This window comes from Pholis gunnellus (assembly GCF_910591455.1).
Source record: "Pholis gunnellus genome assembly, chromosome: 16".
In the NCBI taxonomy this organism is placed as follows: Eukaryota; Metazoa; Chordata; class Actinopteri; order Perciformes; family Pholidae; genus Pholis; species Pholis gunnellus.
In genome coordinates, this window is record NC_136543.1 from 241,718 (window position 1) to 255,905 (window position 14,188).

The window sequence follows — 14,188 nt, forward strand, 5'->3', positions numbered from 1 at the left end:
GTGTCTTTTGGAATGGTTCCAATGTAAGTAGGACTTTATTTCTTTGATCCATATTACGATGTATTTTAGATAATTAGCGGATTATATATGATTTAACTTGTCTGTTATGATTTAACGGCTGACTTTATTATTAGAACATATTATATGTTGTAATCTCTTTTCTTTCTTTTATGTAGAACCGTGGGATTCAGACATATTCTAATGCCCTGTCAAAATAAACGGCAAAGTGACTGTAAACTTGTTTCCTGGTGGTGTGTGGCTCCAGTTTGAACATTAAATCTACAGCAAATGGTCCTTCGAGCCGGAAACTGAGCCCCATTCCACACCCCAACATAGAATGGCTGATTCGGAGACTGATGGCAGTGTGTTTATGGATGGGGCCACCAATGAGGCTGGGGCTCCTTGTGCTGTGAACATGGATGGTGAGCGCCAGGGTGTGGTGGACTTGGCCCACCTCGGCATTGAAGCGGCCGCTCCAGAGTTGTCCCCAACTTCGCCTCGGTCATCTGCACCTGCACGGGAGACAGACTCCGGCTTTTCACCTGAACGATTGTTGCCTTCCCCCGACAGAGAGAGCCAGGTTCCTTTGCCATCAGTATCTCATGATATACGAGCTAAACCCCTCACACAGCCAATCAGCCATGACCCTGGGGCTAGACCTAAGCGTGCTAGGCGCCCCCCTGACTACTACGGTAGTCACATGTCACAGCATAAGACACCTACACAAACCCATGGTTCACGTAGCTCGTACAGTAAGAGAACTTATAGCACCACACACTCTCATGTTAGTAAAGGTTCCAGGAGCAGCCATGCTTCTAATTTGAGTGCTCTCCAAGCCAACATTCTGGAGGAGAAGGAAAGGAGAGATCAGCTGGAGGAGCTTAGAAGACAAAGACAAGAGGATAAAGAGCTTGATGAGCAATGTAAATCAATTGACGAGAAAGCCAGAGCTGCTCAGCAAAGACAAGAAGATGCACACAAGGAGAGAGAGCGAATTGTTAGACAGGTTGACATGAACCGACGCATTCGTATTAAAAAACAAGAGCTTGAGTCAGCCCAGCTTGTTTCCAGTTTTATTAGACAGAATCTCTCTGAAGATGAAGACCAAGGTGGAGCCTTTGTGCCTACTCCCTCATCTGATCATGGAAATGCAGCCACCTCTTCCTTTTATAATCTGCCAACCTCTAGGATATTCACTCCAACCCCCCCAAACCTGATGTACGCTGACTCTCACTCTCATTCGGCTTTAACTCCCCTGCTTCCTCAACGTGGCTTTCCCGGAGGACGACCTAGGGCCTCCCAGACCCTTCCCATTCCTCAAACGACACAGCAAAGCTTAGGGCCCGTCCAGGATCACTATTTGCGCTCTGTAGCCACTGCTCAAGCTGCACCGTTATCCATTCCCCATGTGTCTGCCCAGGCTATACACTCTCCAAGTCACCATACATCTGCCAAGATAATACCTTCTTCCCTGTCTATTCACCATGTACCTGCATCTCCGGTCAATGTCCAAGCCCCTATTTATACATCATCCATGCCTGGTTCCGCACAGCCCACTTTCACTGGTAGTTTACCTCCAATGCAAGCCATGTCATTTCAGCAGCCACAGCCTGTTTACCCACATTCTCAAACACCCAATGTCATCGATTTGTTCATAGCCTCTGCCTATGGAATATCAAGACCTTCACTCCCTGTGTTTAAGAGTAGCAGAGAGAGCGATTTTGCCCTCCTTAAAATGGCTCTGGATAACCTCCTTGACAATCATCCCCATCTAACCGAGCAATATAAATACCAGGTCCTCCTAGAACATCTCCAGCACCCAGGAGCAAACAAATTGGCTAGATCCAGCATGCATGAAGCAAGACCATATTCCACTGCTCTCCTAGCACTTCAAGAAAAATATGGTCAATCAAGGCTGCTGGTCCAAAGTGAGATTGGAGCAATTTTGAATTCCCCCAATATTCGCATAGGTGATGTAGAGGCCTTTGATGATTTTTCCCTTTCTGCCCATGCTCTGGTGGGAATGCTGCTGTCCCTGGAGGGCCCTAATGGGTCTGAACTAAGATGTGGCTCTCATGTTGACAGACTCCTCAGTAAACTCCCTGTGCAGTATAGAGACGGATTTGTCGAACACTGTATTAATCGTGGCATTCTGACTGGGCAGGCAAACCAAACATACTCCCTCCTCGACCTTTCAACCTGGCTACAGTCAACGTCAAGAGCTAAACGTATATCCGAGAGAGCTGTCGAAGTCCACAAACATGAACGACCACAAACCTGGAAGGAACGGCAGCCTCTCAGACAAGTATCCTCTGTCTACTTATCAAGAACATCTAAGAGAGATAGCACACCGAGAGCCTACACCGAAGGGAAGGTACATTTCAATAAGCCACAGCCTTACTGTCCCTACTGCAATGTCAGAGACCATTTCCTTGGTGCATGCACAGAATTAAAAAAACTATCCAAGAGAGACATTACGGAATGGCTCAAAGAGAAGGAGAGATGCAGAAAATGTGGGAGAATACACAAAATGGACAAATGCACCTTAAAGAGGCCATGTAACATCTGTAAGGAGCTTCACCTGACCATCCTCCATGATGACAATGTAAACAAATCAGCTACTATGATGTTCACCTCCTCTCCCTCAGAGCTCCTCTACATGGACAAACCCAATCGCTCCCATAAAGTCAAGTTGAAAGTTATCAACGTACGTCTCCACAATGGGGAGAGGACCATTGAAACCTACGCAGTCCTTGATGATGGTGCAGATAGATCTATTCTGCTTCCCCAGGCTGTTCAGCGTTTGGGCCTCACACCTCGGCCTGAAACGATCTCATTACGCACAGTGAGACAGGATATTGTGCGATTAAATGGAGCATCTGTGTCCTTTGAAATTTCCCCTATCAACCAGCCACTGAAAGGCATGTTATCAAGGAAGCATTCACTGCAGAAAATCTTGGCCTGTCAGAACACAAATACCCCGTAAAGCAGCTTCAAGAACAGTATCAACACCTCAGAGGTATTCCACTACAGTCTATCGATCGTGCATGCCCTCTTGTCCTCATTGGCTCGGACTACTCTCATCTCATCACAGCCACAGAGCCAATACTCATAGGGCCCCCTGGTGGCCCATTGGCAGTACACACTAGGCTAGGATGGGCCCTCCAAGGGCCAGCCAGCTTATTCAAAACCCAGCACAGTATCGCCTTAAATCTTACTTGCTTCAAAAGCGAATTGCTGTGTAATGTTGAAAGATTCTGGCAGATTGACACGTTGCCCTATGTCAATGAAAAGACAGCCACAAGGTCAAAACAAGACAAGATAGCTCTCGCTCTACTCCATTCTAGGACAGTTAGGGTAGATATAGATGGTGTAATGCACTATGCTACTCCACTACTAAGAGCTCCCGACACTCCTGCCCTTCAGGCTCCAAAGGAAGCTGTCCTGCCCCGACTCTTTGCTACAGAAAGACGCCTGTCCATAGATCCCAAACTGGCTGATAAATACCAAGAGGAATTGATTAAGCTTGTGCAGTCTGGGTATGTTAAGAGGATTCCCAATGAGCAGGTAGCTCAACCGCAGGAAACCTGGTATTTCCCACATCACATTATCGAACATAACAACAAACAGAGTTGTGTTTGACTGCTCCTTTGAATACATGGGACAGAACCTAAACAAATGTCTTCTGCCTGGACCCACACTGGGTCCTTCCCTCCTTGGGGTTCTACTCAGATTCCGCCAACACGCCATTGCCATCTGTGGGGATATCAAAGGAATGTTCCATCAGGTACGCCTTTTGAACGAGGACAAACCCCTATTGCGTTTTATATGGAGAGGGATGCAGCTAAACCAGGAGCCTAGTGTCTACGAATGGCAAGTCTTGCCATTTGGGACAACCTGTAGCCCATGCTGTGCTACCTACGCAGTCCACAAACATGTCCAAGATCACTCTAATGGAAATGAGGAGGTCCTTCAATCTGTCAAACATTGTTTTTATTTTTGATAACTGCCTCCAAAGTTTCCCTTCTTCTCATGAAGCCAAGTCCCTCATTGACAAAATGAGACCTCTCCTTGCTGATGGTGGGTTTAACATCAGACAATGGGCTAATAATGATCCAGCTGTAATAAACCATCTCCCACCAGACGCAAAGTACGAAACCAGCGAATTGTGGCTCTCAGGAAATGGAGACCCCAAAGAGCTGTGTAATGGTAAAATATGTATTAAGTATCATAATGGTAAAATATATTCTAGTATATTGGGATGTTTTGAAAGATGGTGTTCTACTGATGGGAAGGTTGTCAGGATCCCTGTCTGAACCATTGTGTGTTAACCTCTGTGTTCCCCCAATCTCCTCTCCTCATGTGTCTGTCATTCCCCTGTTTGTTATTGTACGTCATGTGCTCGGTGTTTGTTTTCTTGGACCTGCCTCCAGACAATTTCCATGGCCACACCCCTGATTGGCACCCAGCTGCGGACAATCTGGATCGTTACCAGCTGATCCTGATTCCACTGATCACCGCCTGGCTGCTTATCAACCCTGGCCCTGCAGGCCTGGGTTGTCAGTCCGTTTCGTCTTCTGCCTCGGTAGTCTCACCTCTGTTCCGTGAATTATCTGTTGATGTTTCCTTGGATTAACTTCCTTCCTCTCCACTACGTTGTAGAATATTCGCTGTTCTGCCTGGCCTCCGGTGTCGAACCACGGGACCTCACACCGTCGATCTGCCTGCCTCCGGTGTCGAACCACGGGACCTCACACCGTCGATCTGCCTGCCTCCGGTGTCGAACCACGGGATCTCACACCGTCGATCTGCCTGCCCTCCGATGTCGTGCCACGGGACACACATCGTCGATTTGGCTACCAGTGTCGGACCACGGGCTCCACACATCCTCCTTTAAATACTGGTGAAATAAAATCTGTTTTGCCAGACTCTGTCTCCTGTGGTCTTGCTATTGGGTCCTCATCTTGACCTCCCGTGACAGAACGAACTGACCAAAAAATGGACTCAGCAGGCCACCGTTGGGATGGTCGTCTCCCTGAGTGGGTTTTACCGTTCGTGGGAACCCGCCCTGCCTTTGGAGGGCCTCGGAGGGTCCAGAAGGCAAACTGTGACTTGTGGGAGTCAGGGGACCAATGTTTCGAGCGCTTTTCCCCTGATTGGCATGAACAGTTTGCGGGAACCCGCCTGGTCTTGGGAGGGCCTCCGAGTCTTCAAAGGGCTAACCGTGACCTGATGGACTACCCTGTCAACCCTCGTAGGAGGCAGAGGCAGAGGAAGGGGCAGACTCCTGCTGGGCCGCAGCGATCCCCCGCTCCCGCTGGGCCGCAGCGATCCCCCGCTCCCGCTGGGCCGCAGCGATCCCCCGCTCCCGCTAGGCCTCAGCTAACTCCAGCTCCCCGTGTCCTGTCGACGGTCCGACCGACTCCAGCTGTCGCCTCGGCGGCGCAACCTCTCCCGGACCCGGCCGCCGCCGCCTCGGCGCCGCAGCCTCTCCCGGACCCAGCCGCCGACGTCTCGTCGCTGCAGCGGTTCCCGGCCGCCGCCGCCTCAGCGCCGCAGCCTCTCCCAGTCCCGGCCGTTGCCGCCTCAGCTCCGCAGCAGTCCGTTGTCGCCGCCTCCGAGCAGCAGCGACCTCCAGTTCTAGTCGCCGCCGCCTCCGAGCAGCAGCGACCTCCAGTTCCAGTCGCCGCCGCCTCCGAGCAGCAGCAACCTCCAGTTCCAGTCGCCGCCGCCTCTGAGCAGCAGCGACCTCCAGTTCCAGTCGCCGCCGCCTCCGAGGAGCAGCAGCGACCTCCAGTCCCGGCCGCCGCCTCCGAGGAGCAGCAGCGACCTCCAGTCCCGGCCGCCGCCATCTCCGAGGAGCAGCAGCGACCTCCAGTCCCGGCCGCCGCCGTCTCCGAGGAGCAGCAGCGATCTCCATTTCCAGTCGCCGCCACCTCCGAGCAGCAGCAGCGACCTCCAATCCCGGCCACCGCCGTTGCCGAGGAGCAGCAGCGACCTCCAGTCCCGGCCGCCGCCGTCTCCGAGGCGCAGCAGCGATCTCCAGTCCCGGCTGCCGCCTTAGCGCAGCAGCAGTCCCCGGACCTGGCCGCCGCCAATGAGTTGAGCCTATTCTTAGCAGGCTTTGCCATTTGGCTGAGCCTCGCCGTCCCCGAGGAGCAGCGACCTTCAGCTCCTGCCACCGCCGAGGAGCAGCGACCTTCAGCTCCTGCCGCCGCCGAGGAGCAGCGACCTTCAGCTCCTGCCGCCGCGGAGGAGCCGCGACCCACAATCCTTGCCACCGCAGAGGAGCCGCGACCCACAATCCTTGCCGCCGCCGAGGAGCCCCTTCCTGTCCAGCCCGGCTCCTCCGAGCCCCTGACTGTCCAGCCCGGCTCCTCCGAGCCCCAGCCTGTCCAGCCCGGCTCCCCCGAGCTCCAGTCGGAGTCCCAGCCTGTCCAGTCCGGCTCCCCCGAGCTCCAGTCGGAGTCCCAGCCTGTCCAGTCCGGCTCCCCCGAGCTCCAGTCGGAGTCCCAGCCTGTCCAGTCCGGCTCCCCCGAGCTCCAGTCGGAGTCCCAGCCTGTCCAGTCCGGCTCCCCCGAGCTCCAGTCGGAGTCCCAGCCTGTCCAGTCCGGCTCCCCCGAGCTCCAGTCGGAGTCCCAGCCTGTCCAGTCCGGCTCCCCCGAGCTCCAGTCGGAGTCCCAGCCTGTCCAGTCCGGCTCCCCCGAGCTCCAGTCGGAGTCCCAGCCTGTCCAGTCCGGCTCCCCCGAGCTCCAGTCGGAGTCCCAGCCTGTCCAGTCCGGCTCCCCCGAGCTCCAGTCGGAGTCCCAGTCTGCCCATTCCGGCTCCCCCGAGCTCCATTCGGAACCTCAGCCCGTCCAGTCCTGCTTCCCCGAGCCTCAGCCCGTCCAGCCCGGCCGTCCACCGGAGCCCCCGCGTCGGAAGCAGGTCCGGCAGCCCGGCCGTCCGCCGGAGCCCCCGCGTCGGAAGCAAGTCCTGCAGCCCGGCCGTCCGCCGGAGCACCAGTGTCGGAAGCCAGTCCTGCAGTCCGGCCGTCCGTCAGAGCACCAGTGTCGGAAGCAAGTCCTGCAGTCCGGTCGCCCGCCCGAGATCCCGGGTTTGGAGCTCTGTTCACCGTCTAGTCCCCAGTCTCTAGAGTTCCGTCCCCCGGACCCCCAGTCTCTAGAGTTCCGTCCCCCGGACCCCCAGTCTCTAGAGTTCCGTCCCCCGGACCCCCAGTCTCCCCAGTCCACCGGCCCCCCGAGCACCGGTGTCCGAGGTCGTCTACAACTCGGATGTGGTCTCATCAGAGTGGGAGGTCGACTTCGAAGAGCGGAGACCCTTAACCAGGATAACATCCATCCAATTATATTGGACCCAAAACATCCCATAACCAAACTCATTATCAAGGATTACGATGAGAAACTTCTCCACCCAGGCCCTGAGCGTGTCTTAGGAGAAATCAGACGCAGGTACTGGATTCTGCCTGGTCGTCAAGCCATTCGCCAGCATCAACACCAATGTCAAGACTGTCAGAGATGGAGAGCCAACCCTGTCATTCCCAAAATGGCAGACCTTCCTCCAGCCCTTTCTTAGACTGTTTAAGCCCCCCTTCTGGTCCACAGGCATGGACTGTTTTGGGCCCTTCACTGTGAAAGTCGACCGCCGCACAGAGAAAAGGTGGGGCATGCTCTTCAAATGCCTAACAGCATGTTGCATTCATCTTGAGCTGCTTAACAGTATGGATACAGATACATTCCTCATGGCCTTCAGAGGATTTGTCTCACGCAGAGGGAAACCCTTCGAACTACTCTCCGACTGTGGGACTAATTTCAGAGGAGAAGCAGAGCTGAAAGGTGCCTTTGAGGCCATGGCACCAGACTTAAAGCAACAATTAGCCCACACACAAGTGAACTTCCAGTTCAATCCTCCATCTGCCCCACACTTTGGTGGAAGCTGGGAACGAGAGATAAAATCAGTTAAAATGGCCCTCAACGTTGCATTAGGAAACCAACCAACAACAGAAACTGTTCTGTACACAGTCTTGATATATCTCTTCAGACTAGGGCTGCAACTAACGATTATTTTAATAATCGATTAATCTGTCGATTATTTCTTCGATTAATCAATGAATCGGATAAAAAAAACAAAGCATTAACTTCCAATCGAAAAAATCGCGTGACGCTGTGCCGCGATAGCCTATCAGTGTTGAGATGTTTCTCCTGTCATCACTGACGTCCTGCCGTTGTTGAATCAGGAAATTAATACTGTAGCGTCTGTGTTCACCCAGAGCTCTACGATCCCTCATATCAATAGAGACCGGACCAAATTATGTGTATAAATGTGTGTGTAAACCATATAGTGCAAACAATGAATAGACGCTGCCGTATTTACGTCTAGATGACGTTATTGTGAGTGTTGATGGAGCTGCTACAATGTTAGCATAGCCTAGCACCGATCGATCCGAGCTCCATTGAGAAAACAAGTACAAATGGGCATCATTACGTAGTTATTTCGGAGTCCCTTTTTTGTCGGTTTATTGCCGTTAAATCACAGCCAAATCAGTTTATTTTGTGTTCATACAGCTGTAGTAAACAGCCGACGTGTGGCTTGCTAGACACAGTGAGCTCGATGAAATCCACGGAGCTCCTCCGGACTATGTTATGAACCAGACATGACGGCGTTTAGTTTCCCGTGATATCTGGGACTTCCACAACACGTACTAGGCAGAAATAGAAGTGATTTTTTACACGGTTGATGGCGGACAGTTGAACGGCTTTCAGGGCGATAAGCCACGCCCCCTCTCCGACGCATCCAGCGCGATTCACGCGAATGAACACAAATAGTCCCTGGCCAGACCGGCATCGCGTTTTGTGTGAACACGGCATTATTGAGTGGCGTAATAATCGCGCGACATAACGAATCGATAATGAAATTAGTTGCCAACTCTTTTAATAATCGATTATTATCGATTTTATCGATTCGTTGTTGCAGCCCTACTTCAGACCTTGCTGACCCAGACCCAGTCACACCAAATATGTTACTATTGGGGCGGCCTGACTCCTCTCTTCCTCAGGCAATCTACTGTGCAAGTGAACTTTTTGGCAGAAGAAAATGGCGCCACAGTCAGATCCTGGCCGATCGTTTCTGGACAGCCTTCATCCGCTATTATCTTCCAAACCTACAAACCAGGCAAAAATGGGAAACTGACAAGGAGAACTTGGTTGTAGGTCAGGTTGTGATGATAGTTGATCCCCAATACCCTCGAGCATCATGGCCTATTGGAAGGATAATTGAAACCTATCCCGGGAAGGATGGAAAGGTTCGCAGTGCTAAGGTCACTATTCAAGGTCGTGAATACACACACCCCGTTTCCAGATAAATACCACTCCCCGCAAGAACCGATGAAGAACCTAAATAAAACGTATTTGCTGCACAAATCCGGGGGCGGCTGTTAGAAACTGCAAGCTGTTCGCCCTCCTTCCCACAGGAGGCCCCAAGTGGTGATTCACTTATGGGAGGACCTCCCACAGTATAAATAGAGGCCTAGCTGAGGCCTTCTTCCTCTTTATCCTGAAATGAGTGTATGTCCTGTTTCCATGTGTCTTTTGGAATGGTTCCAATGTAAGTAGGACTTTATTTCTTTGATCCATATTACGATGTATTTTAGATAATTAGCGGATTATATATGATTTAACTTGTCTGTTATGATTTAACGGCTGACTTTATTATTAGAACATATTATATGTTGTAATCTCTTTTCTTTCTTTTATGTAGAACCGTGGGATTCAGACATATTCACCTCACAGTAATGTCCTGTCAAAATAAACGGCAAAGTGACTGAAAACTTGTTTCCTGGTGGTGTGTGGCTCCAGTTTGAACATTAAATCTACAACAATGACTATGAACAAATGAATAAGGTTAGCTATGAGTATGAACTGATGAATAAGGTCAGCTATTATTATGAACTAATGAATAGCAGACCTTATTATGAAGTAATAAATAAGTTCAGCTATGACTATAAACTAATAACTAGGGTCAGCTATGAGTATCAACAAATGAATACGGTCAGCTATGAGTATGAACTGATGAATAAGGTTTGCTATGACTATGTACTAATAAATAAGGTCAGCTATGAGTATGAACTGATGAATAAGGTTTGCTATGACTATCTACTAATAAATAAGGTCAGCTATGATTATGAACTAATGAATAGCAGACCTTATTATGAAGTAATAAATAAGGTTCAGGAAGTTCAGGAAGACCTCACCATACTCAACAACACTGTGTCTGCAGTGGAGACTTTCAAGTTCCTGGGATCCACAATCTCCCAGGACCTGAAATGGGCCCCCAACATCGACACCATCAGGAAAACGGCCCAGCAGAGGTTGTACTTCCTGCACCAGCTCAGGAAGCCCTCCATCCTGGTTTCACCTCCAGAGTCAGGAAACGGACTGGAAAGATCACTGCAGACCCTTCACACCCTGGACACAAGCTGTTCTAACTCCTCCCTCTGGTAGGCGCTACAGGGCTCTGTACACCAAAACCACCAGACACAGGAACAGCTTCTTTCCACTGGCCGTCACGCTCATGAACAATTAATCAGACATACTGCACTATTACCTCCATTCTCCATCACCTTGATTCCATGGACACTGTTGTTGTTTCGGGTCATGTTCATATATATACACTTTTTGGATATATATTCAAATTTATATTTTACATAGTCATTAAATGTTTATGCTTACGTCTGTTCTACTTTTTTTTCCCCCTGTTTTTTATTTTTTATATATATTTTCCTGTTTATTGTAAATTCTGTGTATGTACGTGGAGAGCAATGTGAGTCAAATTCCTTGTAAGCATACGCGTACATGGCCAATAAAGCTGATTCCGATTCTTCAAGTGTGAGATGCATGTTTTAAATAAAGTTTCATTTACAAAGAAAGGGGAGGGATCGCAAGAAGTTTATTAGCAAATGGCCAAGAGTTTAAAGGATTCATTAAAAACCTTAAAAAGAAACCAGAAATCACATGTGTTCAGGAACAGCATTAGACTTTGTTATTAAAGGATATGATAGTATTCGCAGAGATAGAGTGGGGGGAAATGGAGGCGGGTGTGTAATATTTGTTAAACAAGGAATACAGTTTAAAGTTTTGGAGATAGGAACAGAGCTGGAATATGTGATAATTGAAGTTTGGACAAGAGAAGGAACTATTAGAATTGCAAACTATTACAACCCATGCAAGAGACTTTCAATCAAATTACTTGATGAATTAGCTGTACATTTAGAAGGAAAAGTGATATGTTGTGGAGATTTGAATGCTCATAGCTCATTATGGAGTAATAGTAATGATGACAATGGAATGATAGAAGAATAGAAGAATTAATAGAGATGAAAAACCTAGTGTGCTTAAATAATGGAACTGGAACAAGATTTAACATCAGAACAGGGACAGAGTCGGCAATAGACCTGATCTGATTCATTAGCAGGAGTTAGCTCCTGGGAGGTAATAAGAGGCACAACTGTAGGAAGTGACCATTATCCAATATGATGATTGAAATAGGGCAGAGTTTAGAAGAATGTGAGACAGAAGGATAACAGAAATGGTCTTTCAGCAGTGCTGACTGGGATAATTTTAGAAGGGTTGGTGATCAAGAAATAGAGAACGTGTGTATTAGTGAAGATGTTGAACATTTAAATGATTCTGTTTGTCAAGCTATTCTAGAGGCCGCAAAGCAGTCCATGCAGAAGAAGGGAGGTAAGCATAAGAAGAAGATTGTACCTTGATGGACTAAGGAATGTGATGAAGCAATTACATCTCAAAATAAAGCTTTTAAAGTATTAAAAAAGAATCATAGTTTTCAGAACCTTATTGAATATAAAAAGGTGCAAGCAAATGTAAGGAGGATCATAAAAAATACAAAGAAGGACTTTTGGAGGAAATTGTCTAACTCAATAGGAAGGGAGACAAAAAATGATAAGGTATGGAAAATGATGAAAAGAATGAATGGGATTAAAAGAGAGTTTGGGTATCCAGTCCTAAAGGAAAGAACAACAGCAGTGAGAGATGGAGAGAAAGCAGAGATGTTGGCAAAAACCTTTGTTAAAATACATAGTTCAGATAATATTAGTGAAGAGGGTAAAAAGGGAAGGGAAGCTACAATAGTGGAGAATGTATATTTATTACAGCAAGAGGAAGATACCAATGATCTGCTCAACAAGCCTTTTACAAAAACAGAACTTAGCCGATGTCTCAGGAAAACCAAAATGTCAGCACCAGGCAAGGATCAGATTTGTTATATTATGTTAAGCAATCTAAGTGAATCTTCTAAGGATATATTACTCAAATTATATAATAAAGTTTGGGAGGGTGCAAATTGCCTCAAAGCTGGAAGGAGGCCATGGTAGTCCCGATACGCAAACCCGGTAAAGATTATATGAACCCAGGGAACTATAGACCAATAGCTTTAACATCAAATATCTGCAAAATAATGGAGAAAATGGTAAATGAAAGATTAATATATTATGTAGAAAGTAAAGGATATATATCCAAATACCAGAAAAGGGATTCAGGAAAGGGAGAAGTACATTAGATCCAGCTTTAAGTTTAGAACATGAAATTAGGAAAGTGTTGTGGCTGTCTTCTTTGACATAGAGAAAGCATATGATATGATGTGGAGAGAAGGGTTACTAATTAGACTTTGCAAGTTGGGTATTAAGGGTCGAATGTACAGATCGATAAAGGATTTTTTATTAAAAAGATGTATAGAAGTCAGAGTAGGAAAGAGCTATTCTGGAAAGTTTGTTATTGAAAATGGAACACCTCAAGGTAGTATCGTCAGTCCATTACTATTCTCCATCATGATAAATCATGTGTTCAGTGAAATAGAAAATGGGATGGGATTGTCACTATTTGCAGATGATGGGGCAATTTGGAAGAGGAGAAGAAATGTGGAATTCATAGTAAACAAACTGCAGAGAGACATTTTGAAGGTAGAAGAGTGGTCATATAAATGGGGTTTTAAATTCTCAGTAGATAAGACTAAGACAAGGAGACAAATGAAGTAAAACTAAAACTATATAATCATGAATTGGAGAGAGTAAAACACTTTGAATATTTAGGTTTGTGGTTTGATGAAAGGATCACATGGGCTGTACATATTAATAAAGTAGAGAATAAATGTAAAAAAGCATTAAATATAATGAGGTGTTTGATGGGAAGTGAATGGGGGGCAGATAGAACTGCTTTGAAAGCCATATACAGTGGATTAATAAGATCTAGATTATGGTTGTGTGGTGTATGGATCAGCAGCAAGCACATCTCTCAAAAAACTGGATATTATTCAATATCAGGCAATGAGAATATGCACCGGTGCCTTTAAAACAACCCCAACGGCTGCATTACAGGTGGAAATGGGTGAAATGCCGCTCGAACTATGAAGAACACAGTTAGCATTGAGTTATTGGGCAAATCTACAGGGACACAGTGAAGTACATCCAACACAAGAAACGTTAAAACCTTGCTGGGAAAAGGAGAAGAGGGAGACAAGAAGCTTTGGATGGACAGTAGCACAGAAAGCAACAGAACTTGGCATAGCTAAATTAAACTTCGGTCCAACAGTCCCATTACCAACAATAGCACCGTGGATACTTCCTAATGCAACAGTAGACTTTACATTATTAAAAAAGAAGAATAAGGGTAGAGTGGATCATTTCAATTGGCATACAATACAGGCACATATCGACAGTTACCACAGTTATATCCAGGTTTTACAGATGCATCAAAGAATTTAGGAAACAAGGTAGGAGTAGCATTTATTGTCCCAGAATTTAATATCAACATAGGTAAAATGATCACTGAGGGACTATCGGTGTACACAGGGGAAATGCTGGCAATAATGTTAGCACTACAGTGGATGGAGGACACAAGACCATTGAGGGCAATCATTTGCTCAGACTCAAGTTCATCATTAGCCAGCTTACAGAGCAGCCATTCAGACAGTAGACCAGACATCCTTATAGAAATACAACAAACATTATACAGAATTCAAATGATGGGTCTGACAGTCATATTCCTATGGGTACCAGCACATATCGGGGTGAAAGGAAATGAAATGGCAGATAAAGCTGCAAAAGAGGCCACAGAAAATAGCTGTACTAATGTTGCAGTCAGCTTCAGTAAATCATAAACCAAAAGTATCATTAAAC